We start from the raw sequence: 26,564 nt of genomic DNA on the forward strand, positions 1-26,564 counted from the left end.
ATGTTCATCTATGTTGTAGCATATATCAGTATTTCATTCATTCCTTTTCTTTTTTTGAGAAAGGGTCTCACTCTGTGGCCAATGCTGGAGTGCAGTTGCATGATCATGGCTCACTGTAACCTTAAACTCCTGGGCTCAATTGATCCTCCCACCTCAGCCTCCTGAGTATCTGCAACTACAGGCAATGCCACCACACCTGGCTTTTTTTTTTTTTTTTTTTGTAACGACGGGGTCTTACCATGTTTCCCAGGTTAGTCCTGAATTCTTGGTCTCAAGCAATCTTCCCATCTTGGGCTCCCAAAGTGCTGAAATTATAGGCATGAGCCACTGCCTGGCCTCATTCATTCCCTTTTACGAGCGAATAATATTCTATTGTATGGGTATACCACATTTTGTTTATCCATTTTTCAATTGACAGGCATTTTGGTTATTTCCACATTTTGGTTACCATGAATGACACTGTTATAAACATTTGTTTATAAGATTTCATGTGGCCGGATACAGTAGCTCATGCCTGTAATCCTAGCACTTAGGGAGGCCAAGGTGGGTGATCACCTGAGGCCAGGAGTTCAAGACCAGCCTGACCAACATGGAGAAACTCTGTCTCTACTAAAAATACAAAATTAGCCAGGCGTTGTAGTGCATACCCGTTAATCCCAGCTACTTGGGAGGCTGAGGCAGGAGAATTGCTTGAACCCAGGAGGCAGAGGTTGCAGTGAGCCAAGATTGAGCCATTGCACTCCAGCCTGGGCAACAAGAACGAAACTCTATCTCAAAAAAAAAAAAAAAAAAAAAAAGATTTCATCTGGACATGTTTTTAATTTTCTTGGATATGAACCTGGAAGCAGAATTGCTAGTCATGTGCTATCTGTTTAATTTTCTGAGGAACTGCCAAACTGTTTTCCAAAACAGTTGTACTATTTTAGATTCCTATCAGCAATGTATGAGGGCCCCAATTTCTCCATATCTTGTCTAACACTTATTATTGCCTATCTTTCCAATTATAGCCATTCTAGTAAATGTGTCTTAATTTTTAAGCTTAATTTATCTAGTAGTGATTTGATGGTGGACCTAACTGTTTTACAAATATGTTATCTCCTAAAACTTTCTGTGATAGTAAAATTGTTTTATTTTTTATTTTTTTATTTTTTGAGACAGAGTCTCTCTCTGTCGTTGAGGCTGGAGTGCAGTGGCACAATTATATCTCACTGTAGCCTCAATCTCCTGGACTCAAGTGATCCTCTTGCCTCAGCCTCCTGAGTAGCTGGGACTACAGGTGCACACCACCATGCCCAGCTAATTTTTGTATTTTTTGTAGAGATGGGGTTTCACCATGTTGCCCAGGCTTGTTTCAAACTCCTGACCTCAAGCGATCCACCTGCCTCAACCTCCCAGAGTGCTGGGATTACAGACGTGAGCCACCACGCCTGGCCAGCTTGTTCTTATAAAGTAAAAAACTTATTGCTGAAATTATCTTGTAAAAGCAAATGTATTGGGCCTCATGAGCCGTCAGGAACCAATATTAATACCTATATAACCAAGGGTAACAATGAGGGTCATATGAGACAATGGGGATAATAGTAACAATAAACACATGTAATATCCACTCTGTTCAGATACTTTTCTAAATGCCTTAGTATTGACTTATTTAATATTCAGAACAACCCTGGAGGAAGTACCATTCGTAGCACCATGTTACAGACAATGACACTGGGACAAAGAAAGGCTAAGTAACATGTTCAAAATTGTATCACTAACAAGTGCCAGGGCCAGGATTTGAGTCCAGGAATTCTAAAAGCAAAGGCTTAACCACTGATGAGGTTACTTCCCTATCTCAGAGGGGTTGTTATAGGGAAAACTACAACAACCATTTATTATTGCTAATATCATTTCCATTATATGCAAGTAGAATGAGAATTAGGGATAAAGTTACAGAAAGAACATTATCCCGGGAGTCAGGAGACCAGGGTTGGGGTCATGGCTCTATCAGCAATCATACGACTTTGGGAAAGTTACTCAGCCCCTTGGAATCTCAGTTTTCCTCCTCAATAAAAGGGAAATCCAGCCTAGGCAACATGGCAAGACCCTGTTTCTACAAAAAAATTTAAAAATTAGCCAGGCATGGTGGCACATACCTCTGGTCCCAGCTCCTTGGGAGGCTGAGGTGGGAGGATCACTTGAGCCCGGGAGTTCCAGGCTGCAGTGAGCCAAGATTGTGCTACTGCACTCCAGCCTGGAAAAAAAAAAAAAAAAAAAGCCAGGCATAGTGGCTCACGCCTGTAATCCCAGCTACTTGGGAGGCTAAGGCACAAGAATTGGTCGAACTTGGGAGGCGAAGGTTGCAGTGAGCTGAGGTTGCACCACTGCACTCCGGCTTGGCCGACAGAGCAAGACTCTGTCTCAAAAAGAAAGAAAGAAATTCTATTATCATCCCACAGTGATATCAGGATGACTAAACTAAACAATAGCTAGAAAGCTCCCTGTGATCTGTGGAATACTATAAGTGAATATGATTTTATTATTGAAAATGTCAGTTCTTTTAATCTTCAAGTCCTGAATATAAAGTTTCATTCTTGGGAGAAAAGCTGGGTCTCCCAGGGCTCTTCACTGCATAGTGCTAATCTCAGATGAGGTTCTTCATCCTTTTTTAATTGCACAGAGCTGCTTCACTCACTCATTTTTCCTGGAAACTATCAAGTTTTCTGAAGTTACAATCAGTAAAGATTTCAGATTACTAAGCCTTTATTTATATTCCTGGGTTTGGTATTTGCAAATGTTTCTAGCATCTGAGAATGGCATCAATTTTTGGAGAGAAAAATAGTAAACTTAATTTTAACTGTAAAAAATCTAGAGGCAGCCGGGAGCAGTGGCTCCCTCCTGTAATCCCAGCACTTTGGGAGTCCAAGGTGTTGTATCACTTGAGGTCAGGAGTTCGAGACCAGCCTGGCCAACATGGTGAAACCCCATCACTACTAAAAAAAAATACAAAAATTAGCCAGGTGTGGTGGTGGGAGCCTGTAATCCCAGCTACTCAGGAGGCTGAGGCAGGAGAATCATTTGAACCCAGGAGGCAGAGGTTTCAGTGAGCCGAGATCATGCCACTGCACTCCAGCCTGGGTGATAGAGCAAGACTCTGTCTCAAAACAGTAATAACAACAACAAAACATCAAACAACAACAACAACAACAACAAACACCTAGAGGCTACGATCAGGCAAAGATCACACATATTTAAAAGGATGGAACATTTTGGGAGAGAAGAACAGACATTAGAGGCAAGGGAAGAAGGCAACAGAGCCGACTTCTCCATTAGGCGTAGTGTGCAGGGTCTGTGATACTTCCACGGGCCCAGGAAAATGTTTCTTTCAAAAAGAAATTGTTTTTAACTGAGATAGGGTCTTGCTCTGTTGCCCAGGTGGGTCTTGAACTCCTAGGCTCAAGCAGTCTTCCCCCTTTGGCCTCCCAAAGTGCTGGCATTACAGGTGTGAGCCACCACACCCAGACAGTATTTTTTATTGTGGTTAAATATCCATAACAAAATTTACTATTTCAATTATTTTTAAGTGTATAGTTCTGTAGTATTAAGTTCACGCATGTTGTACAAACACCACCACCATCGCCAGAACTTTTTCAATGTGTTCTCCATTTCTATATCTCTATCATTTCAAGAATTTTATATAAATGGAATCATATAACATGTAACTTTTGATGATTGCCTTTTCAGTCAGTTTCATTCTCTGAAGATTCATCCAGACTGTTATGTATATCAATAGTTCCCCAATTGAACCTCTGTGCCCATTTAACAACAACTTCTTATTCCCCCTTCCTCACCCCCTGTGAACCACCATTCTATAAGTGAATTATATAATTGGAGTTCTCAGTGTAATATTTGTCCTTTTGTGTCTAGCTTATTTCACTTAGAATAATGTCTTCAGGATTCATCTATGTTGTAGCATGTATCAAAACATCAATTCTTTTTGGGGCTGAATAGTATTCCACTGTATGTATACGCCACACTTTGTTTATCCATTCATTCATTGATGGACATTTGGGTTGTTTCCACCTTTTGCCTATTGTGAATAATGCTGCTATAAACATTGGTGTACAAATATCTGAGCCCCTGCTTTCAATCTACTTCAGTTGAAATTAACCTCATCCTAGGCCTCTTCTAGAACTGTAAAACTTTTAGAAAAAAATGTAAATTAAAACCTTCAAGATTGATCAGGTGCAGTGCCTCATGCTTATAATCTTAGCACTTTAGGAGGCCAAGCAAGAGGAACACTCAAGCCCAGGAGTTTGAGACCAGCCTGGGCAACATAGCAAGACCCTATCTCTACAAAAATTAAAAAACAAAAAAGAAGAAGAAAAAGGAGAAGAAGGAGGAGGAGGAGGAGAAAAGCAAAGAAAAATCTATACCTGAATGTTTTAGCAACTTTCTTTCTTTTTTTTTTTTCTCGAGATGGAGTCTCACTCTGTCGCCCAGGCCGGAGTGCAGTGGCACGATCTCAGCTCACTGCAAGCTCCACCTCCCAGATTCAAGTCATTCTCCTGCCTCAGCCTCCTGAGTAGCCAAGACTACAGGCGCCCGCCACCACGCCCAGCTAATTTTTTGCATTTTTTTTTTTTTTTTTAGTAGAGACGGGGTTTCACCGTGTTAGCCAGGATGGTCTCGATCTCCTGACCTTGTGATCCACCCGCCTTGGCCTCCCAAAGTGCTGGGATTACAGGCGTGAGCCACTGCGCCTGGCCTTTAGCAACTTTCATAACAGCCAAACACTGAAACAAAACAAAACAACAACAACAACAACAAAAACCCAAATGTCTTCCCAAAGGTGAGTAGTTAAACTATGGTACATCCATACCATGGAACACTACTCAACAACAAAAAGGAAGAAACTACTGATATACACAACAGTCTGGATGAATCTGCAGAGAATGAAACTGACTGAAAAGGCAATCATTATATAAAATTCTTGAAATGATAGAAATATAGAAATGGAGAACACATTGGTGGTTGCTAGGGTTAAAGGGAAGGTAGGGGCAGGAAGGAAGTGGGTCAGGCTGTAGAAGGATACCACGAGGGATCCCTGTGGTGGTGGAAGTGTTTCGAATCTTGACTGTATCAGTGTCAATATCCTGGTTGTGATGTTTTACTACAGTTTTGTGAGATATGATGTTGCCATATAGAGAAAATGGGTAAAATGTCTATTTTTCTCTCTGTATTACTTCTTACAACTTCATATGGATCTACAATTATTTTAAAATTAAAAAGCTTAATTAAAAAAATTATAAAGAGACCAAGCATGGTGGTGCATACCTGTAATCCCAGCACTTTGGGAGGCTGAAGTGGAAGGATTGCTTGAGTCCAGGAGTTTGAGACCAGCCTGGGCAACATGGTAAAATCGTGTCTCTACTAAAAATGCAAAAATTAACCGTGTGTGGTGACATCCTCTTGTGGTCCCAGCTACTCAGAAGGCTGAGGTGGGAGGATCACTTGAGCCTGGGGGTTGAGGCTGCAATGACCTGTGATCAGGTCACTTCACTCCAGACTGGGCAACAAAGCAAGACCCTGCCTCAAAAAAAAATGTACGTAGCCAGCATTGTATTTCTGTTGGACCAAGGATACCCTGAGGCAGAATCTTCATACCACATGGAATCTAGTAAAAGCCTAATTGATGCTTTATCTAACTGAAAGCACTATGAATTCTGGTATCTTTCTTCTAACATTCACGAATGACTTATTAAAGTGATCGACACAAGCCAAATAGCACTATTATAATGTTTTATCAATATCTCACTTACTTGCTGCTTTTATTCATTCATCCTGAAGCCTTATTTATAAATCTAACCGGTAACTTCTACTTACCTATTTTTTCCATAGATTTAGTTGATGCAACATGGTGGTCTTCTTTTGCTTTAACTAGATGATTTTGCTGATGACATTCTTCTCTTGAACCCCTGCTCATTTTGTGTTCTAGTAAGTTAACTATGGTCATGGAATTGCAACCTCCTTGCAGAGCATGGTCTTGCATCCACATTGAATTTTTGGATGCACACATGTAAGCATCTTCAGTAAGATCTTTCCAACTGTTATTTTTGAGATTTACAATTCCCTCAGGGAAAGCAATGTTAAGCTCAGCATTGCTGCAATGTCTCCCCAGGTTCACACAGTGTTTTGGGAGCAATGAGTTCGTATTCTTAAAATAGGTTATTTTGCAGGCATCTTTTGGAGAATCTAAGTTTTGAAGGAAGCTTGGACACACAAGGAGGTTGTGAGATGCTTGGTGAGTGGAATTTGTCTGCTTTCATAGATGTGGCCACTGTAGTTAGTCTTGCTTTCTTTAGTTCTTTTAACTTTGTTTTCTTTTTACTACTGTAAAACAAAATGTGAGCTTTAAAGATATTTTATACTCTTTAACCTAGTAATACAACTTCTAGGAATTCATCTTAAAATATAACAAAAAGATTTATAACATCTGCACATAAAATTGCTTACTGTAACATTATATTTTGATATGAGAAAAAATTTAAAAGAACCTAATAGTGCATAGGGATATAGCTAAGTAAATAATACCATACCCCTGCAATGGGTAGTCATAAAAAATTATTTTAAAAATTGCTTTTAATAATTCGAGAACATGTTCATGTTATAATGTTATATAAAAAGTATACACAATTACAACTGAGTGTGGTGGCTCACGCCTGTAATCCCAGCACTTTGGGAGGCTGAGGTGGGTGGATCACTTGAGGTCAGGAGTTCGAGACCAGCTTGGCCAACATGGTGAAACCCCATCTCTACTAAAAATACAAAAATTAGCCGGGTGTGGTGGCATGTACCTGTAATCCTTAATCCTAGCTGCTCTGGAGGCTGAGGCAGGAGAATTGCTTGAACCCAGGAAGCAGAGGTTGCAGTGAGCCAAAATTGTGCCATTGCACTTTAGCTTGGGCAACAGAGTAAGACTCCATCTCAAAAAAGAAAAAAAGTAGACACAATTGTACATGTGGAATGATCTCAAATGATATATATGTATACCTGGTAGTAAAAATACTAAGCAAATGTCTACCAAAAAGCTAACTTGGCTAGGAGGTGAAGAAGGATGGCCAAATAGAAATCTCCACTGATTGTCTTCCCCACAGGAACACCAAATTTAACAACTATCTAAATAAAAAAGCACCTTCAGGCTGGGCGCGGTGGCTCACGCCTATGGCTCATGCCTGTAATCCCAGCACTTTAGGAGGAGAGGTGGGTGGATCATGAGGTCAAGAGATCAAGACCATCCTGGCCAACATGGTGAAACCCCATCTCTACTAAAAATACAAAAATTAGCTGGGCGTGGTGGCACGTGCCTGTAGTCTCAGCTACACGGGAGGCTGAAGCAGGAGAATCACCTGAACCCAGGAGGTGGGGGTTGTAGGGAGCCAAGATCTCCAGCCTGGTGACAGAGTGAGACTCTGTCAAAAAAAAAAAAAAAAAAAAGGCACCTTCATAAGAATCAAAAAATCAGATGAGCAATCACAGTACCTGGTTTTAACTTCATATCACTGAAAGAGACACTGAAGAGCATCAGAAAGAGTCGAATCACCAATGCTGCCCCTACTCCATCCCCTGGCAGTGGCCATGTGGCGCAGAGAAACTGTGTGCCTGGGGGAGGGAGAGTGCAATGACTGTGGGACTTTGCATTGGAACTTAGTGCTGCCCTGTCATAGCTGAATACAACATTAGGCAGACCTCAGCCAATGACCATGGAGGGAGCATTTAGACCAGCCCTAACGAGAGAGGAATTGTCCATCCCAGCAGGTGGAATTTGAATTCTGGCAAGGCTCACTACTACAGGCTAAAGTTCTCTGGGGTACTAAATAAATTTGAAATGCAGTCTAGGCCACAAGGACTGCAACTCCTAGGCAAATCCTAGTGCTGTGCTGGTCTCAGAGCCAGTGGAACTGGGGGGCACTCAATCTAGTGAGATGATAGCCAGGGTAGCCAGGGAAGTGCTTGTACCACCCCTACCCCAAACCCAGGCAGCACAGCTTACAGCTCCAGGAGAGACTCCCTCTTTCCATCTGAGAGGAAAGAGAAGAGTAAGGAAGACTTTGCCATGCAACTTGGATACCATCTCAGCCACAGTAGGAGAGGGCACCAGACAGGGTCATGAGGGTCCCATTCCAGACCCTAGCTACTGGGTGACATTTCTAGACACATCCTGAGCCAGAAGGGAATCTGCTGCCTTGAAGGGAAGGACCCAGTCCTTGCAGGATTCATCACCTGCTGACTAAAGAGCCCTTGGGCCCTGAATAATCAATAGCAGTAGCCAGATAGTACACACCACGGGCATTGGGTGAGATTCTGAAAAATGCTGTCTTCAGGTGTGACCCAGCACATTCCCAGCTGTGGTGGCTATGAGAACAGACTCTTTCTACTTAAGAAAAGCAGAGGAAAGAGGAAACACAACTTTGTCTTGCATCTTAGGTACCAGCTTGACCACAGTGGGGTAGAGCACCAACTGGGCTCTTGGGGTCCTTGATTCTAGGCCTTGGCTCTTAGACAGCATTACTGAACCTGCTGTGGGCCAGAGGGAAGCTCACTGCCCTGAAGGGTGAGTCCCACGCCTGGCAGCATTCACCATAAGCTGACTGAAGAGCATCTGGGCCTTAAGCTAATACTGGTGGTAACCTGGCACTACTCTCCACAGGCTGAGACAGTGGTGGCTACAGAGAGAGACTCTTCTGCCCATGGAAAGAGGAGGGTAGAGTGGGAAGGACTTTGTCTTGTGGTTTTGGTGCCAGCCCAGCTGCAGTAGACTTGAGCACCAGGTAGATTTCTAAGATTTTCAACTCCAGGCACTGTCTACTAAATGGCATTTCTGGAGCCACCTGGGGCCCAGGGAAATTTACTGCCCTGAAAGGAAGGACACATGCTTAGCTGGCTTTGCCACCTGCTGATTATAGAGCCCTAGGGCCTTGAGCGAACATAGGTGGTAGCCAGGTGGTGGTTACAGTGGGCCTTAGTCAAGACCCAGTGCTGTGCTGGCTTCAGGTCTGACCCAGCACAGTCTCAGTGGTGGTGGCCACAGGGATGATTGTGTTACCCCTCCCCCAGCTCTAGGAAGCTCAGCACAGAGAGAGAGAGACTCCATTTGTTTGGGAGAAAGTAAGGCAAGAGAACAAGAGTCTCTGCCTGGTAACCCAGAGAATTCTCCCAGATCTTATCCAAGACCACCAAGGTGGTACCTCTACAAATCTCCAAGAGTCACCGTGTTACTGGGCATGGAGTGCCCCCTAATGCAGATATGGCTGCAGTGACCAAAAACTTAGATCACAACACCCAAGTCCCTTTGAATACCTGGAAAGCCTTCCCAAGAAGGAGGACAGGTACAAATAAGCCCAGACTGAGAAGACTGAAATAAATACCCAACTCTTTAATGCCCAGACAACAAATATCCACAAGCATCAAGGCCATCCAGGAAAACTTGACCTCACTACCTAAAGAATGCACCCAGGGACCAATCCTAGAGAGACAGAGATATGTGACCTTTCAGAAAGAGAATTCAAAATAGCTGTGTTTGTCTGGTGTGGTGGCTCACGCTTGTAATCCCAGCACTTTGAGAGGCCAAGGTGGGAGGATCACTTGAGTCCAGGAGTTCAAGATCAGCCTGGGCAATATAGTGAGATCCTGTCTCTATGAAAAATAAAAAATTGGCCAGGCGCAGTGGCTCACGCCTATAATCCCAGCACTTTGGGAGGCTGAGGCAGTGGATTGCCTGAGGTCAGGAGTTCCAGACCTCAGCCTGACCAACATGGTAAAACTCCATCTCTACTAAAATACAAAAAAAATTAGCCAGGTGTGGCAGCGGGTGCCTATAATCCCAGCTACTTGGAAGGCTGAGGCAGGAGAATCTACAGGTGTGCTGGCACATAGCTGTAGCCTCAGCTACTCGGGAGGCTGAGGTGGGAGGATCAATTGAGCCTGGGAGGTTAAGGCTGCAGGGAGCCATGATGCCATGATTGTACCACTGCACTCCCACCTGGGTGACAGAGTGAGACCCTGCCTCAAAAAAAAAAAAAAAAAAAAAAAGAAAGTCAGAATAAAATCTTTATAATGAAGAATGGAAAGAAAAATTGAGCAGAAGTGAGGTTATAAAATATCATCTGTTTATTGCTGTCAAAACTCACTATTAATTAAAAATGATAAAAGGATAAAATGAAGGAAAATCGTTTTGATGAATTAAAATATATATATTATTTGACCTACTCCATATATTCATACACACACACATTTATATAGATGTTGTACATCTGTATGTGTGTATATATAATTTTATATACTGTTTGGGTTTTTTTTTTTTTTGAAACAAGGTCTTGCCCTTTTACCCAGGCTGGAGTGTAGTAGCGTGATCATAGCTCACTGCAGCCTTGACCTCTCAGGCTCAGGCAATCCTCCCACCTCAGCCTCCCAAGAAGCTGGAACTACAGGCACGTGCCACCACACCTGGCTGATTAAAAAAACACTTTTTTGTGTGGAGACAGGACCTCACTACGTTGCTCATGCTATCTTGAACTCCTGGCCTGAAGCGATCCTCCTGCCTCAGCCTCCTAAAGTGCTGGGATTATAGGTATGAGCCACCAAACCTGGCTATATACGGGTTTTTAAAAGACAGGCAATCCTTGTTAACTACTATAGTAACACAGTAAATGTATTTATCACTTTATACTTACAAAGAATTTTCACATATACTACCTTATCTAACCCTCACAATAACCCTATTAGATAGTATTACATTATCTCCATTACATAGTATTCTATATATGTGAGGGCAAAACTCAGTTGTGTATAACTTAAATAACTGTGATTGATCTAAAATGTCTAATAATGACTGTTTGTCATTGGACAAGATGTTTCAACAAACCCATATGGTAAATCTTTTGATCTCTCTTTTTATTGAAGAGGAAATGTTATATTTATTTCTAGGATAAAGACTTTTCACTTTCAGCAAAACTAATTTAAAAAAAAATAGTGTCTCAGTGAGGGGCACTGATCTGGGCCTCTTCAGTTTTCTTAGCATTTTTCTAGAGTGTAGTTAAATATGAAAAATGGACTCAGGTTGTCAAATGAATTTAGAAAAATACCAGCCTAAACACTAGGGTCTTGTGATAGTAGACAGGTATTTGTCTATCCTATAAACTGGGTAGCTCTAGGCCAGAGTTCAGCAACTGGTAGCCCCAGGACAGGATCCATCCCTGAGATTTTTTATATATATAATTGGATATATTTGAAACAGGATCTGGCTCTGTCGCCCAGGCTGGAGTGCAGTAGTGAGATCATGACTCATTATAGCCTCAAACTCCTGGGCTCAAGCGATCCTCCCACCTCAGCCTCTTGAGTAGCTGGGACTAAATGCACAGGCCACCATGCCCAGCTAATTTTTGCATTTTCATAGAGAAAAAAACTCACTGCATTGCACAGGCTGGTCTTAAGCTCCTGGGCTCAAGCAATCCTCCTGCCTCGGCCTCCCAAAGTACTGTGACTACAGGCATGAGCTACTGCACCTGGCGCCTGAGATATATTTTGTTTGGCCTGTCTGGTGAAGTGTACACAGTATTTTTTTTTAAAATTGGATTTAGGGCAGGGCGCTGTGGCTCACGCCTATAATCTCAGCACTTTGGGAGGCCGAGGCGGGTGAATCACGAGGTCAGGAGATTGAGACCACGGTGAAACCCCATCTCTACTAAAAATACAAAAAATTAGCTGGGCGCAGTGGCGGGCGCCTGTAGTCCCAGCTACTCAGGAGGCTGAGGCAGGAGAATGGTGTGAACCCTGAAGGCAGAGCTTGTAGTGAGCCAAGATCGCGCCACTGCACTCCAGCCTGGGCAACAGAGCGAGAGTCCATCTCAAAAAAAAAAAAAAAAAAAAAATTGGATTTATTGCCAGCATTTGAGGACTGGGAGTATGCTACAAACATTTACATTCCAGGTTTCTCTTAAAAAATGGGTCCGGGCATGGTGGCTCATGCCTGTAATTCTAGCACTTTGGGAGACTGAAGTGGGAGGATTGCTTGAGCCCAGGAGTTCAAGACCAGCCTGGGCAACATAGAAAGACCCCATCTCTACAAAAAAAATTTTTTTAATTAGCTGGGTGTGGTGGTGTGCGCCTGTAGTCTCAGCTACTGGGGAGGCTGAGGTGGGAGGATTGCTTGAGCCCAGGAGTTCTAGGTTATAGTGAACTATGATCATGCCACTGTACACCAGCCTGGGTGACAGAGCAATACCTTGTCTCAAAAAAATGTTTAAAGAAGATTTTATTTTTAAAAAGTATGGACTGCACCTGTAATCCCAGCACTTTGGGGGGCTGAGACAGGTGGATCATGAGGTCAAGAGATCAAGATAATCCTGGCCAACATGGTGAAATATCGTCTCTACTAAAAATACAAAAATTAGCTGGGCGTGGCAGTGCGTGCCTGTAGTCCCAGCTACTCAAGAGGCTGAGACAGGAGAATCGCTTGAACCTGGGAGGCGGAGGTTGCAGTGAGTGGAGATCACGCCACTCCACTCCAGCCTAGGTGACAGAATGAGACTCTGTCTCAAACAAACAAACAAAAAAGGATGGGCTGCATTCCTGTACAGAAGAAATATCATTTAAGTTGGTTCCTCCTGTCGTTATGTTAAGGCTGTGACAGGGCAGTGGTATTAACACATCTAGAGAGATAAAGAGCTATGCTGTATCTATACTAGTACTTCACACTAGTATTTATATGAATGTGAAATTTCTATAAAAGGGAACAAACTCCATGGCCACTGCTATCCTGAGAGTTCCAGTCAAGGGATTGTTTTGGCGCTCCTCGTGCCAAAGCGGTTCACTTTTGATATGGCCCTCTGAATTCTGAATGTTTAACTCTGCTACCAAAGTGATTGCAATGAAGATCTGGCCTACCCTGGGAGAGAGAATGTGCTGCTGACCCAGGAGTATGTAAGTACTGTGCCTCCTTAGAGATTTTTTTCAAAACAATTAGAAATTAATTCACGACTTGGCACCCACAGGCCTTCCCAGTCTCACAAATATTTTGGTTGGCTCGAGTCCATATCTCAGGTCCTGATTACCTTTATCTTTGATAAGAGCCGTCTCTGGGCCCTTAGAAGCACAGGGTCTGAATCTGGAATGCAGAGGCTAAAGGAAGGTGAGACTCCAGCTGACCCTCCCTTAGATGCGTTACCAGCAATCTCCTTCTACAAATTTCTTCAGTTCCTTCCTCCATAACCTTTTAGGAACTTTTTTTTTTTTTTTTTTTTTTGAGACAGAGTCTCACTCTTGTTGCCCAGGCTGGAGTGCAGTGGCACGATCTCGGCTCACTGCAACCTCCGCCTCCCGAGTTCAAGTGACTCTCATGCCTCGGCCTCCCGAGTAGCTGGAATTACAGGCACCTGCCACCACACCCAGCTAATTTTTGTACTTCTGGTAGAGATGGGGTTTCACCATGTTGGCCAGGCTGTTTGCTCCCTCTTTTTTAAAACTTTTTTTTTTAATTGTGGTTAAATACACACAACAGTAAGTTTACCATGTTAACCATTTTAAAATACACAGTTCTATAGCATTAAGTCCATCCATATTGTTGAGCAACCATCACTGCCATCCACCCCCAGACAATTTTCATCTTGTGAAATGTAAACTCTGCACCCACCGAATACTAACTCTCCATTCCCCGTTTCCTCCAGCCTCTGACAATCGCCATTCTACTTCCTGTCTCTATGAATTTAACTACTTTATGGACTGTATATAAGAGGAATCATATGATATTTGTCCATTTGTGACTGGCTTATTTTGCTTAGCGTAATGTCGTCAAGGTTCACTCATGTTGTAGCATGCTGTAAAATTTCCTTCCTTCTTAAAAGTGAGTAATCATCCATTGTATGGATATACCACATTTTGTTTATCTATTCAACTGTCAATGGACCCTGGGTTGCTTCCACCTTTTGGCTATTGTGAATAATGCTGCTGTGAACATGGGTGTACAGCATCTGTTTTGAGTCTTCGCTTTCACTTCTTTTGAGTTTATACCTAGAAGTGAAATTGCTAGATCATACGGTAATACTATGTTTAATTTTTTTTTTCTTTTTGAGATGGAGTCTCACTCTGTCTCCCAGGCTGGAGTGCAGTGGCGCCATCTTGGCTCACTGGAACCTCTGCTTCCCGGGTTCAAGCAATTCTCTTGCCTCAGCCTCCCGAGTAGCTGGGATTATGGATGTCCACCACCACACCTGGCTAATTTCTGTATTTTTAATTTTTAGTAGAGACAGAGTTTTGCCATGTTGACCAGGCTGGTCTCAAACTCCTGACCTCAAATGATGCCCACCTTGGCCTCCCAAAGTGTTGGGATTACAGGCATGAGCCACTGTGCCCAGCCTCTATGTTGAACTTTTTGAGGGTCTGCTGTATTATTTTCCACAGCATCTGCACCATTTTAAATTCCCACTAGCAATTCTCAAGCATTCCAACTTCCCCACATCCTCACCAATACTTGTTGTTTTGTTTTGTTTTAAAATAATAGCCATCCTAATGGGTGTGAAGTGGTATACGAGAAAACTCTGAAAGTTGATTTCATTCTCTATTCAATCCAGTCTACTTTTCTACCATTTCACAGATAAACCTCTTTTAAGGTCACTGGAGTCTTATAATGCATCATCCAAAGGTCACTATTCAGCCCCCAACTCATAATACTATCCCCATACAGCATTTGACACAATTGAAATTCTTTCCTCACTTGGTTTCTGGGACACCACTTTCTCTTGGTTTTCTTGCCTCACTGGTTATTCCTTCTCCAGCTCTTCACTGGTTTCACCCATGGGTCAACTTCTCCCTGTCAGGCCTCTTTTGTTTTCTTCTCTCTACCTATACTCCCTGGATGATCTTCTCCAATTCAGTGGGTTTTTTTTTTTTTTTTTTTTTTTTTTTTTTGAGATGGAGTCTCACTCTGTTGACCACGCTTGAGTGTGGTGGCGCGATCTTGGCTCCCTGCAACCTTCACCTCCCAGGTTCAAGCAATTCTCCTGCCTCAGCCTCCCGAGTAGCTGGGATTACAGATGTGCGCCACCACGCCTGGGTAATTTTTGTATTTTTAGTAGAGACAGGGTTTCACCATGTTGGTCATACTGGTCTCGGAGTCCTGGCCTCAAGCCATCCACCCGCCTTGGGCTCCCAAAGTGCTGGGATTATGGGCATGAATCACTGAGCCCAGCCAATTCACTGGTTTTAAAAACCATCTGACAACTCACAAATGTGTATTTCCAGCTTTAACATCTCATCTGTACTCCAGACTTAAATATCTTACTTCCTATATAATGTATCTTATAGGTATCTCATATTCAAATAATCCAACACGTTCAAAACCGAACTCTTGGTTTTCCTCCCCAAACGAGTTTTCCTTTAGTTCTTATTTGTTTCAATAAATGGAATCTCCATTCTTCCAATTACTCAGGCCAAAAGCTCTGGAGTTTTCTTTGACTCCTCTCTTTCTCTCGCACCCTGTATCCATCCGGTAGTCAAATCAGTAAACTATATCTGAAATGCAATCTCGTTACCTTCTTTCACTATTGGCTGACCTACCATCATCCCTCAAGGATCATTACTGTAGATAGCCTCATACCTGGTCTTTATTCTGACCATTTCTCCACTCTTTAAAATGGAATCTCAACACAGGAGCCAGGTCTTTACTCAGATTAAGTCACGCCCCTCTTTGCTCAGACTCTAATGCCACTCAGTGTAAAAGCTTATAATCCCAGCATTTTGGGAGGCTGAGGTGGGCGGATCACTTGAGGTCAGGAGTTCGAGACCAGCCTGGCCATCATGGTGAAACCCCATCTCCACTAAAAATACAAAAATTAGCCGGGCATGGTGGCGGGCACCTGTAATCCCAGCTACTCAGGAGGCTGAGGCAGGAGAATCGCTTGAACCTGGGAGGTGGAAGTTGCAGTGAGCCAAAATTGTGCCACTGCACTCCAGCCTGGGTGACAGAGTGAGACTCTGTCTCAAAAAAAAAAAAAAAAAACCAAACAAAAAAAACTCGTATAACAGTGGCCTCCGAGGTCTTTCATAATCTGACCCTCTCCCCTTCCTCTGATTTTTATTATATATCCTACTATCCTCTCTCAATGCATTCTGCTTCAGTCACACTGGCCCCCTTGCTGTCCTCAAACATACCAAGGATATGTCCTTCCTACACATCCCATAGGCCCTCACATCCACCAAGTTTCATTCAAATATTACTGTAGAATAAGGCCATTTGAACACTGTATATAAGAAAGCATCAGTCCCATTTCCTTAATCCTGCTTTATTTCACTGTCCATACCACTATTTGTTGTCCTATATTTACTTTTTTATTTGTTTCCCTCTACTCCAATGAAGTCTCCACGAAGCAGAGACTTTATCTTGTTCACTGCTGTTTCTCTAGCACATATTTGCTCAACAAGTAGTAGAATAGTCTTACATTTTCAAGTGTTGGCAGAAAAAAAAGGTATTAGAAAAAATGAATCATTTAGGACCAGATAGCTGAATTCAGTGAGTTCAAGCCTTGCTCTGGTACAATTCTCCTTCAAGACAAGAGCCATGAGTTGGATACAGAACATTTATATCCCAAGAACATATTTTACTGAACAGCATCAACGGTGTCTCCAAGCCTCTAGATAGTTGACACAATAAAATCTAGGAAGGTGCCGGGCATGGTAGCTCACACCTGTAATCCCAGCACTTTGGGAGGTCAAGGCGGGCAGATTGCTTGAGGTCAGGAGTTCGAGACCAGCCTGGCCAACATGGCAAAACCCTGTCTCTACAAAAAAATACAAAAATTAGCCAAGCATGGTGGCAGGCACCTGTAATCCCAGTTACTCGGGAGGCTGAGGCAAAAGAATTACTTGAACCCAGGAGGTGGAGGTTGCAGTGAGCTGAGATAGCGCCACTGCACTCCAGCCTGGGTGACAGAGTGACTCTGTCTCAATAAATAAATGAATAAATAAAATCTAGGAAGGTAATTATCTTAGTTCATTTTGTGTTGCTATAAAGGAATACTAGAGGCTGGGTAATTTATAGAGAATAAAGGTTTATTTGCTCATGATTCTGATGGCTGGAAAGTTTACAATTGGGCACTTTCATCTGGTGAGAACCTAAGGCTGCTTCCTCTCCTGGCAGAAGGCAAAGGGAAGCTTGTGTACGCAGAGATCACATGATGAGAGAGGAAGCAAGAGAGAGAGTGGGGAGGCGTCAGGCTGTTTTTAACAGCCAGCTCTTGTAGGAACTAATCGGGTGAGAACACACTCACCCCCGAGGGAGGGCATTAGTCTATTCTTGAAGGATCTGCCCCCATGACCCAAACACCTCCCATTAGGCCCCATCTCTGACACTGGAGCTCAAATTTTAACATGAAGTTTGGAGGAGACAAACATCTAAATTATAGCGGTCATCAAGATATCATGGTGGGGGCACTGCACTACATGGATTACAAGGAGAGGACAACACAGTCCTTCTCTCTTTTATTCATTTATTTATTATTATTTTTTTTTGAGATAGAATCTAGCTCTGTTATCCAGGCTGGAGTGCAGTGGCGCAATCTTAGCTCACTGCAATCTCCACCTCCCAGGCTCAAGCGATTCTCCGGCCTCAGCCTCCCGAGTAGCTGGGACCACGGGCATGTGCCAGCTCGCCCGGCTAATTTTTGTATTTTTAGTAGAGATGGGGTTTCACCATATTGGCCAGGCTGGTCTCAAACTCCTGACTTCAAGTGATCTGCCTGCCTCGGCCTCCCAAAGTGCTGAGATTACAGGCATGTGCCACGGCGCCCGGCCAGTCCTTCTCTTTTCTGGAGCTTAAAATCCATAATCTGACGACTGTCATCATTCATTCAACAAATGTCTATTGCACAAGGAACCAAAACAGATTTCACTGCACTGCCCGAGGCATGAACAAGAGAACTTTAAATGAACTCTCCTCTGAAATGTTCTCCAAACCAGTTGTTCAAAGAATTCTAAGTAAGGCAGCTGCCCCCGTCATCATTATTTCAGTGTTTTCTTTCACAAGCCAATGTGGTGAAACATATCGACATTTGATGGAGTTTCACCTGAATAAAATTTTTATAAAATGGTGCCCACCACTAAAGAGCTACTTGTCTTTTTCTTCTAAATGATGGTTCCATTAGCATATTTTGAAAAATAACACTGGTTTTCCAACTAAGTGTTTAATGTGAAATAAAAGAGAAAATTTTTAAAGAACAAGAAGTATTTGAGTTAGCATAAGAAGTCCAAATGACAGCTGGGTGCAGTGGCATGTGCCTGTCGTCCCAGCTATTCAGGAGGCTGAGGTAGGAGGATTGCTTGAGCCCCAGAGTTTGAGTTTAGACTGGGGAACATAGCAAGACCCCATCTCTAAAATAAAAAAAAGGAATTCTAAATGTAAATCTCAAATCTTTGACAATTGGGCATTGGTTATACATTCATGTTGACATTTAAAAGACAGAAAGCCCATTTAAGAAATATTTATTTATTTATTTGTACTTATTTATTATTATTATTTTTAGAGACAAAAGGGTCTCGCTCTGCTGCCCAGGCTGGAGTGCAGTGGTGCAATCATAGCTCACTGTAACCTCAAACTCCGGGGCTCAAGTGATCCTTCCATCTCAGCCTCCAGACTAGTTGGGACTACAGGTGCATGCCACCACACCTGGCTAAGTTTTAAAATTTTTTATAGAGATGAAAAATTTATAGAGATGAAAAATTCTTGCTGTCTTTTTTTTTTTTTCTGAGATTGGGCCTAGGTCTGTTGTGCAGGCTGGTGTGCAGTGGCATGATCATGGCTCATTGCAACCTCTGCCTCCTGGGTTCAAGTGATTCTCGTGCCTCAGCCACACCAGTAGCTAGGATTACAGGCTAATTTTTGTATTTTTAGTAGAGACGAGGTTTCACCGTGTTGGCCAGGCTCGTCTCAGACTCCTGGCCACATGTGATCCACCCACCTCGGCCTCCCAAAGTGCCGGGATTACAGGCATGAGCCACTGCACCCGGCCTGTATATCTCTTTATAGGTTTGAAAGTTGCCCTCATGAATATCATTTCACCAAACCCTAATGCTAATGCCATGTGGCATTTATTGTGTTATCTCCATTTTATGGTATATTCTTTGTAACATTCTGAAAATATGCATGTATAACTATTACTCAGATACAATGATAAAGGCTGTGCTTTTTACAATAGTAATAGTAACAGATACTATTTATAAATTGCCTCTGTCTTGTTTTCTTTTTGTTGTTGTTTGTTTTTGGAGACACGGTCTCACTGTCACCCAGGCTGGAGTGCAGTAGTGTGATCTCAGATCACTGCAACCCAGCCTTGACCTCCTGGGCTCAAATGATCATCCCAAATAGCTGGGACCACAGGCAGGCACCATCATGCCTGGCTAATTATTTTTATTTTTAATTCTTATTTTTGGTAGAGACAAGGTCTCACTATGTTGCCCAGGCTGGTCTTGAACTCCTGGGCTCAAGCAATCCTTCCTCTTTGGCTTACCAAAGTGCTAGAATTACAGGCATGAGCCACTGTGTCTGGCTAATTGCCTTACTTCTATCATATGTAAAATGGGGCCGATAAGTATACCTCCTTCAGAGGGTTTTAAGGTTAAGAAATTTAATGTGCACTTTTAAAAATGTTTATATGCTGGCTAATTTTTCAGATAGGGTGCTCAAATAATGGACTGTCCAGTTCAAAACCAGACTTAACAATCTTAACAACAGATAATCACCAATGAAGGACTTGAAGAAGAATGAAGACTGGCCCAGTCTTAGAGTAGCCTCACTTCTCCAGGCTTAGCACATATAGAGGAATGATTCATTCATTCCACAAATATTCATCAGGCACAGTTCTAGCTTTTGTGGAGACAGAGTGAAGAGGGCAGATCTCTGCCTACATGGACCAGTTAGGGAAAGGCAGGAAGAAAAGCATGGAGGGAGAGAGAGGGAGAAGAAAACAAAGGAAAATAAAAATCACAGATAGTGATAACTGCAATGATGAAAATAAAACAGGCCACTGTAACAGTGATGGCGGTATGAATGTCTGGCTTCTTTGGACTGGGAGTCAGGGACACCCTCTCTGAGGAGGCCACATTTGAGCTGAGACCCAAATGACGATGAGGACGAGGAGCCAACCATAGAATAGTGGAAAACATCCAAAGCAGAGTGCATAGCAAATGTAAAGAATGTGAAGCAGGCTGGGCACGGTGGCTCACACCTATAATCCCAGCACTTTGGGAGGCTGAGGCAGGAGGATCACTTGAGCCCAGGAGTTCAAGACCAACTTGGGCAACATAGTGAGAGCCTGTCTCTATTGTAAAAAAAAAAAGAAGGAAGAGGAGGAAGAGGAGAAGGAGAAGGACAAGGACAAGGAGAAGAAGAAGAATCTGAGGCAGCAATGAGCTTGGTTGGTCAAAAAGCAAAACAAAACAAAACAAAAAATAGAGAGGCCAGAACAGTTGGGGAGCAGGGAGTGGAAGGGAAAACTGCCTGCGAGGAAGTCAGAAGGCAGGCACGGAGAGGAAATCTCAGAAGGGCTTGCAGGTCAAGGTAAGAAGTGTGGATTTTATTCTCGGTGCAATGGCAACGGCAGGACAATCAGTGCAAGAAATGGGGTGTCTCCAAGCAGAGTGGGCAGAAGCAACACTCAAGACCTAAGGAGGGCATCGAATGAAAAACGTGGCAGCCTGCACGCCCGTGGAGCTCTAGGATACACATACCTGCATACTGCTCATATGATAAGCAAACCCTATTGATTGAGGGCCAATGATAAGCCAAGCAATGTAAACACAAAATGATCGAGTTATGCTGAATTGTTTTTTAAAAAGAAATTGGGGGCTGGGCATGGCGGCTCATGCCTGTAATCCCAGCACTTTGGGAGGCTGAGTCAGGCAGATCACTTGAGGTCAGGAGTTCAAGACCAGCCAGGTCAACATGGCAATACCCTGTCTCTACTAAAAATACAAAAATTAGCAAGATGTTGTGGCAAGCACCTGTAATCCCAGTTACTCGGGAGGCTGAGGCAGGAGAATCGCTTGAACCCAGGAGGTGGAGGTTGTAGTGAGCTGAGATCGTGCCATTGCACTCCAGTCTGGATGACAGAGTGTGACTCGATCTCCAAAAAAAAAAAAAAAAAAAAAAAAAAAATCATGAAAAATAAAGTGGTAAAGGAGATAGTGGACTTTTAAAAACAGAAGCAGGCTGGGTGCAGTGGCTCATGCCTATAATCCTCGCACTTTGAGAGGCCAAGGCGGGTGGATCACCTGAGGTCAGGAGTTAGAGACCAGCCTGGCCAACACGGCGAAACCCTGTCTTTACTAAAAATATAAAAATTAGCCCAGCATGGTGGTGGGTGCCTGTAATCCCAGCTACTCAGGAGGTTGAGGCAGGAGAATCACTTGAACCCAGGGGAGAGAGGTTGCAGTGAGCCGAGATCGCGCCAGCTCAGTCCAGGCTGGGCGAAAGAGGGAGACTGCATCTCAAAAAAAAAAAATGCAAATAAAAACATAAAAACAGAAGCAAATTGCAATGGTTTTCATTTTTAATTTTTTTAATAGTGATGGGGTCTTGCTATGTTACTCAGGCTGGTCTCAAGCCATCCTCCTGCCTCAGCTTCCCAAAGCACTGGGACCATAGGTACAAGCCACCACGCCCATCCTTGCAGTGATGTTGAGGAAAGGTATAGCAGGTTCCAAAACACCCAAATACAGATTAGTGTACAGCAGGGTTTGTCAACCCTAGCACTATTGACATTTTGGACCACACAATTGTGGGGTGCTATCTTGTGCATTGTAGTATGTGTAGCAGCATCCCTGGTCTCTACCTATGATGACAGTAGCAACCAGCAGTTGTGACTACCAAAAATGTCTGCAGGCATTGCCAAATGTCCCTTGTGGGGCAAAATCGCCTCTGTTGGATAATTCACTGATACAATTGACAACATTTAATCTAATATACTTGTGTGATATATGTTCTAAGACAGGTTTGAGTATTTTAATTTTCCCTTCACAAGCAAAGAAATTCTATGAGTGGGCTGGGCGAGGTGGCTCACACCTGTAATCCCAACACTTTGGGAGGCCGAGGCGGGAGGATCACAAGGTCAGGAGTTCGAGACCATCCTGCCTAACACGGTGAAACTCCGTCTCTGCTAAAAATACAAAAAAACTAGCCGGGAGTGGTGGCGGGCGCCTGTAGTCCCAGCTGCTTGGGAGGCTGAGGCAGGAGAATGGCGTGAACCCGGGAGATGGAGCTTGCAATGAGCTGAGATCAGGCCACTGCACTCCAGCCTGGGTGACAGAGCAAGACTTGTCTCAAAAAAAAAAAACAAAACAAAAAGAAAAATAAATTGTATGAGTGAGTGCAAAAGTAATTGTAGTGTTGGCAGTTGGAAATTACCACTTGACACTGGAATACATTCTTAAATAAATGTGGTTATGTTATACATCATTTTAATGGGTATTTCTTGCTTTTTGTTTTTGTTTTTGCTAAGGACTTATTACTTGCCATTTATTTTATGTTTATTTTAGACTATGGAAATGAAGTTACACAAAAAGCAAATTTGAATGATTTTCATATTCAAGTTCAAAGTGGGTCATAAAGTAGCAGAGACAACTTGAAATATCAACAATGCATTTAGCCCAGGAACGCTAATGAATATATAGTGCAGCGAGGGTTCAAGAAGTTTTGCAAAGGAGAAGAGAGGCTTAAGGATGAGGAGGGTAGTGGCCAGCCATTGGAAGCTGACAACAACTAACTGAGAACAATCGTTGAAGCTGGTCCTCTCGCAAGTACACGAGGAATTGCCAAAGAACTCAGTGTCTACGATTCTATGGTTGTTCAGCTTTTGAAGCAGGTTGGAAAGGTGAAAAAGCTTGATAACTAGGTGTCTCACGAGCTGAGTGAGAATTTAAAAATCATCGTTTTGAAGTATCGCGTTCTCTTATTCTACACAACAACGACAAACCATTTCTAGATCGGATTGAGATGTGCGATGAAAAGTGGATTGTATACAGCAACCAGCGATGACCAGGGCGGTGGTTGGACCACAAAGAAGCTCCAAAGCACTTCCCAAAGCCAAATTTGCATCGAGAAAAGGTCATGGTCACTGTTTGGTGGTCTGCTGCCGGTCTGATCCACTACAGCTTTCTGAATCCTGGCGAAATCGTTACATCCGAGAAGTATTCTCAGCAAATTGATGCGATGCACAGAAAACTGCAGTGCCTGCAGCGGGCACTCGTCAACTGAAAGGGCCCAATTCTTCTTCACGACAGCACCTGACTGCATGTTGCACAACGAATGCTTCAAAAGTTGAAAGAATTGGGCTACGAAGTTTTGCCTCATCCGCCATATTCACCTGACCTCTAGCCAACAGACTACTTCAAGCATCTTGAGAACTTTTTGCAGGTAAAATGCTTTCACAACCAGCAGGATGCAGAAAATGCTTTCCAAGAGTTCATCAAATCCAAAAGCACAGGTATTTACGCTACAAGATTAAACAAACTTATTTCTTATTGGCAAAAATGTGTTCATTGTAATGGTTCCCATTTTGATTAATAAAGATGTGTGTGAGCCTAGTTATAATGTTTTAAAATTCAGGGTCTGAAACCGCAATTACTTTTGCACCAACCTAATAGTAACTAGAGGGTTAAAAAAATGTGGAATGACTCATTATTTCATTCATTTTTGTGGGCTTGACACAATTCTATGGTGTTTAATAAAGAATCTTTATTAAGCGCATTCTATATGCCAAGTACTGTTTTTGGGGACTAGGGATAGAGAAGTGAACAAGTACATTAAAAATATATATATATCCTGCCCTTGTGGAACTTATACTCTCACAAAAGTAGAGAGGGTAAACAAATAAGTAGGTATATAATTTAGAATACTAGAAATTCTAAATTATATAGAATTTAGTGCAATAGAAAAATTAAATTGGGAAGAGAGATGGGAGTGCCACGATGGAGCAGGACGGAAATCTAGAGGCTGGGTGCAGTGGCTCACGCCTGTAATTCCAGCACTTTGGGAGGCTGAGGTGGGTGGCTCACTTGAGGTCAGGAGTTCGAGACCAGCCTGGCCAACATGGTGAAACCTCGTCTCTACTAAAAATACAAAAATTAGCCAGACATGGTGGTGTGCACCTGTAGTCCCAGCTACTCGGGAGGCTGAGGCAGGAGAATTCCTTGAACCCAGGAGGTGGAGGCTACAGTGAGCTGAGACTGCACCACTGCACTCTAGCCCGGGTGACAGAACAAGACTCTGTCTCAGAAAAAAAGAAATCTAAAATAGAGTCTTACTGCAACAGTAATATTTAAGAAAAGAGTTAAAGGGAATAGGGAGAAAGTTGTGGAGAAAGCAGAAGGAACATTAGTGCAAACTCCGTAAGGCACGAGCAGAGCTGGATTTATTGCAAAATAGCTGGGAAACCAGAATGACTGGTTAATATGAACAATTATGTTTAAATTAACCACTGGCCTGACTTAAATAAAGCTCTCTGAATGACTGCACGGTCAAATCTGAAATGGCAACTCCTTGGTATAGTTTTTCAGTGGATGAGGGAATGGGAAACTATTGGTCTTGAGCATCTTATGAGCCTCTAAAGATGTAAAGTAACACCAACAATTAAAGAGTAATTCCAAATGTTTTACCTGTACTTAGCTCTTGAGGTGCATTTTGGGTGGGATAACTTTCTTCACAGGTTATCTTTTCCCATCTTTCCATTCAGGTTTCAACTAAAATAAAACAAAATGTTCTGAGTAAAATGTAGGGGGAAACACTGTCAAAAGTGAATTGATTTTTAAAAAGTAAATTATAATTTGATGAGAAGGAGCAGTATTATTACCTAATCAAAGAAATAGATGGGCCCAGTGTCCAAGGGCTTGGCTTTGGTAAATTCCTTCATTCTGCCATGAGACCTGAGACAGAGCAATTAAGAATCTGAAGACAAATGATCACGTTCATAGATGATATTTCAAAGTACTTTATGGTTTTAAAGTTTAACTCTTTTCATTTTTTTTTTTTAAATAGAGATGAGGTCTCAGCAGGTGCCAAGGCTCATGCCTATAATCTCAGCATTTTGGGAGGCTAAGGCAGGCTGATTGCTTGATACCAGGAGTTCAAGACCAGCCTGGGCAACACAGTGAGACCCTGTCTCCACAAAAAATACAAAAATTAGCCGGGCGTGGTGGCACACACCTGTATTCCCAGCTACTCAAGAGGCTGAGGCGGAGGATCAATTGAGCCTGGGAGGTTGTCGAGGCTTCAGTGAGCTGTGATTGTGCCACTGCACTCCAGCCTGGGTGACAGAGTGAGACCCTGTCTCAAAAAAAATGAGGTCTCACTATGTTGCCCAGGCTGATCTCAAATTCCTGGCCTCAGACAATCCTCCCACCTCAGCCTCCCAAACACTGGGATTACAGGCATGAGCCACCATGTCCAGCCAGATGTTTTATTTTCATGGAAGCATAAAAACATTGGGGGGAGAGGGACGCAACTGTTCCTTTATCTCCATCTTTATTTCATACGCTATTGATTTGACATAGATACAATCAGAACTGAAAGCTATTGGCAAACAAAGCAATAATGGGGTATTAATAGAGACTTTCTCACCCTCAGCACTACTGCCATTTGGACCAGATAATTCTCTGTGGCAAAGAGCTGCTTTGTGCATTGTAGAATGTTTAGCAGCAACCTTAGCTTTTACCTCGTCAGATGCCATAACATAATCTCTCACCCAGTTGTGACAATAAAAAATGTCTCCTGACATTGCCAATGGTTCCCTGGGGGTCAAAATCGCCCCTGGTTGAGAACACTGCGCAATGGCCAAAACAAAACAAAAAAAAGTTTTGTTAAAAGAGGAACTTTGTCTGTGAGGATGGGTGGCACTGATGATGGCAGGGTCATTAAAGCAGTGACACTCAAAATGTGGTCCCTGGACCAGCAAAATCAGCATCACCTGGGACCTTGTTAGAGATGCAAATCCTCAGGCCTTACCCAGACCTAATGTTAGAATCTCTGCAGGTGGCACCTGGAATCTATGTGTGGGCAAGCCCTCCGTGGGATTCTGAGTACACTCCAGTTTGCAAAGTCCTAACCAAAGGGACACATTTTACTAAGCACTTCATAGGCACTAGCATAGTTATAATGAAAAAGACAATAAAAAGGGACACATTTTACTAAGCAGGTTGTGAAAAGCACATGACCGTGATTGGAGAGGAACTCTGGGGCTGGCTAAACCAGAGCTAAATGGCCTCAGGGATTTGCAGTGACCACACAGTGGAGGACAGGGCACCAGCAACAACATGAGGACTGGGACACATGGTGGACTGAGGCTTATTAACTATCGTGATTATTGGCCGGGTGTGGTGGCTCACGCCTGTAATCCCAGCACTTTGGGAGGCTGAGGTGGGCAGATTGCCTGAGCTCAGGAGCTCGAGACCAGCCTGGACAACATGGCGAAACCCCATCTCTACTAAAAATACAAAAAATTAACCAGGTATGGTGGTGTGTGCCTGTAAGCTATTCGGGAAGCTGA

General features: G+C 43.0%; 1 protein-coding gene across 3 annotated transcripts in view; it reads left to right on the forward strand.

The window, feature by feature from the left end:
• The window catches only part of METAP2 (methionyl aminopeptidase 2), a 110,173-nt gene that overhangs the window by 15,318 nt on the left and 68,291 nt on the right, over positions 1–26,564 (forward strand). Inside the window, exon 3 of one of the 3 annotated variants that reach the window (XM_063614280.1) lies at positions 6,219–6,283. The exons of the other annotated variants lie outside the window; for them this stretch is intronic. The gene's annotated coding sequence lies outside the window, so the exon portion shown is untranslated. The remainder of the gene's footprint in view (positions 1–6,218; positions 6,284–26,564) is intronic. 3 annotated transcript variants of the gene reach the window in all.

Source organism: Symphalangus syndactylus, chromosome 13 (assembly GCF_028878055.3).
Source record: "Symphalangus syndactylus isolate Jambi chromosome 13, NHGRI_mSymSyn1-v2.1_pri, whole genome shotgun sequence".
Lineage (NCBI taxonomy): Eukaryota > Metazoa > Chordata > Mammalia > Primates > Hylobatidae > Symphalangus > Symphalangus syndactylus.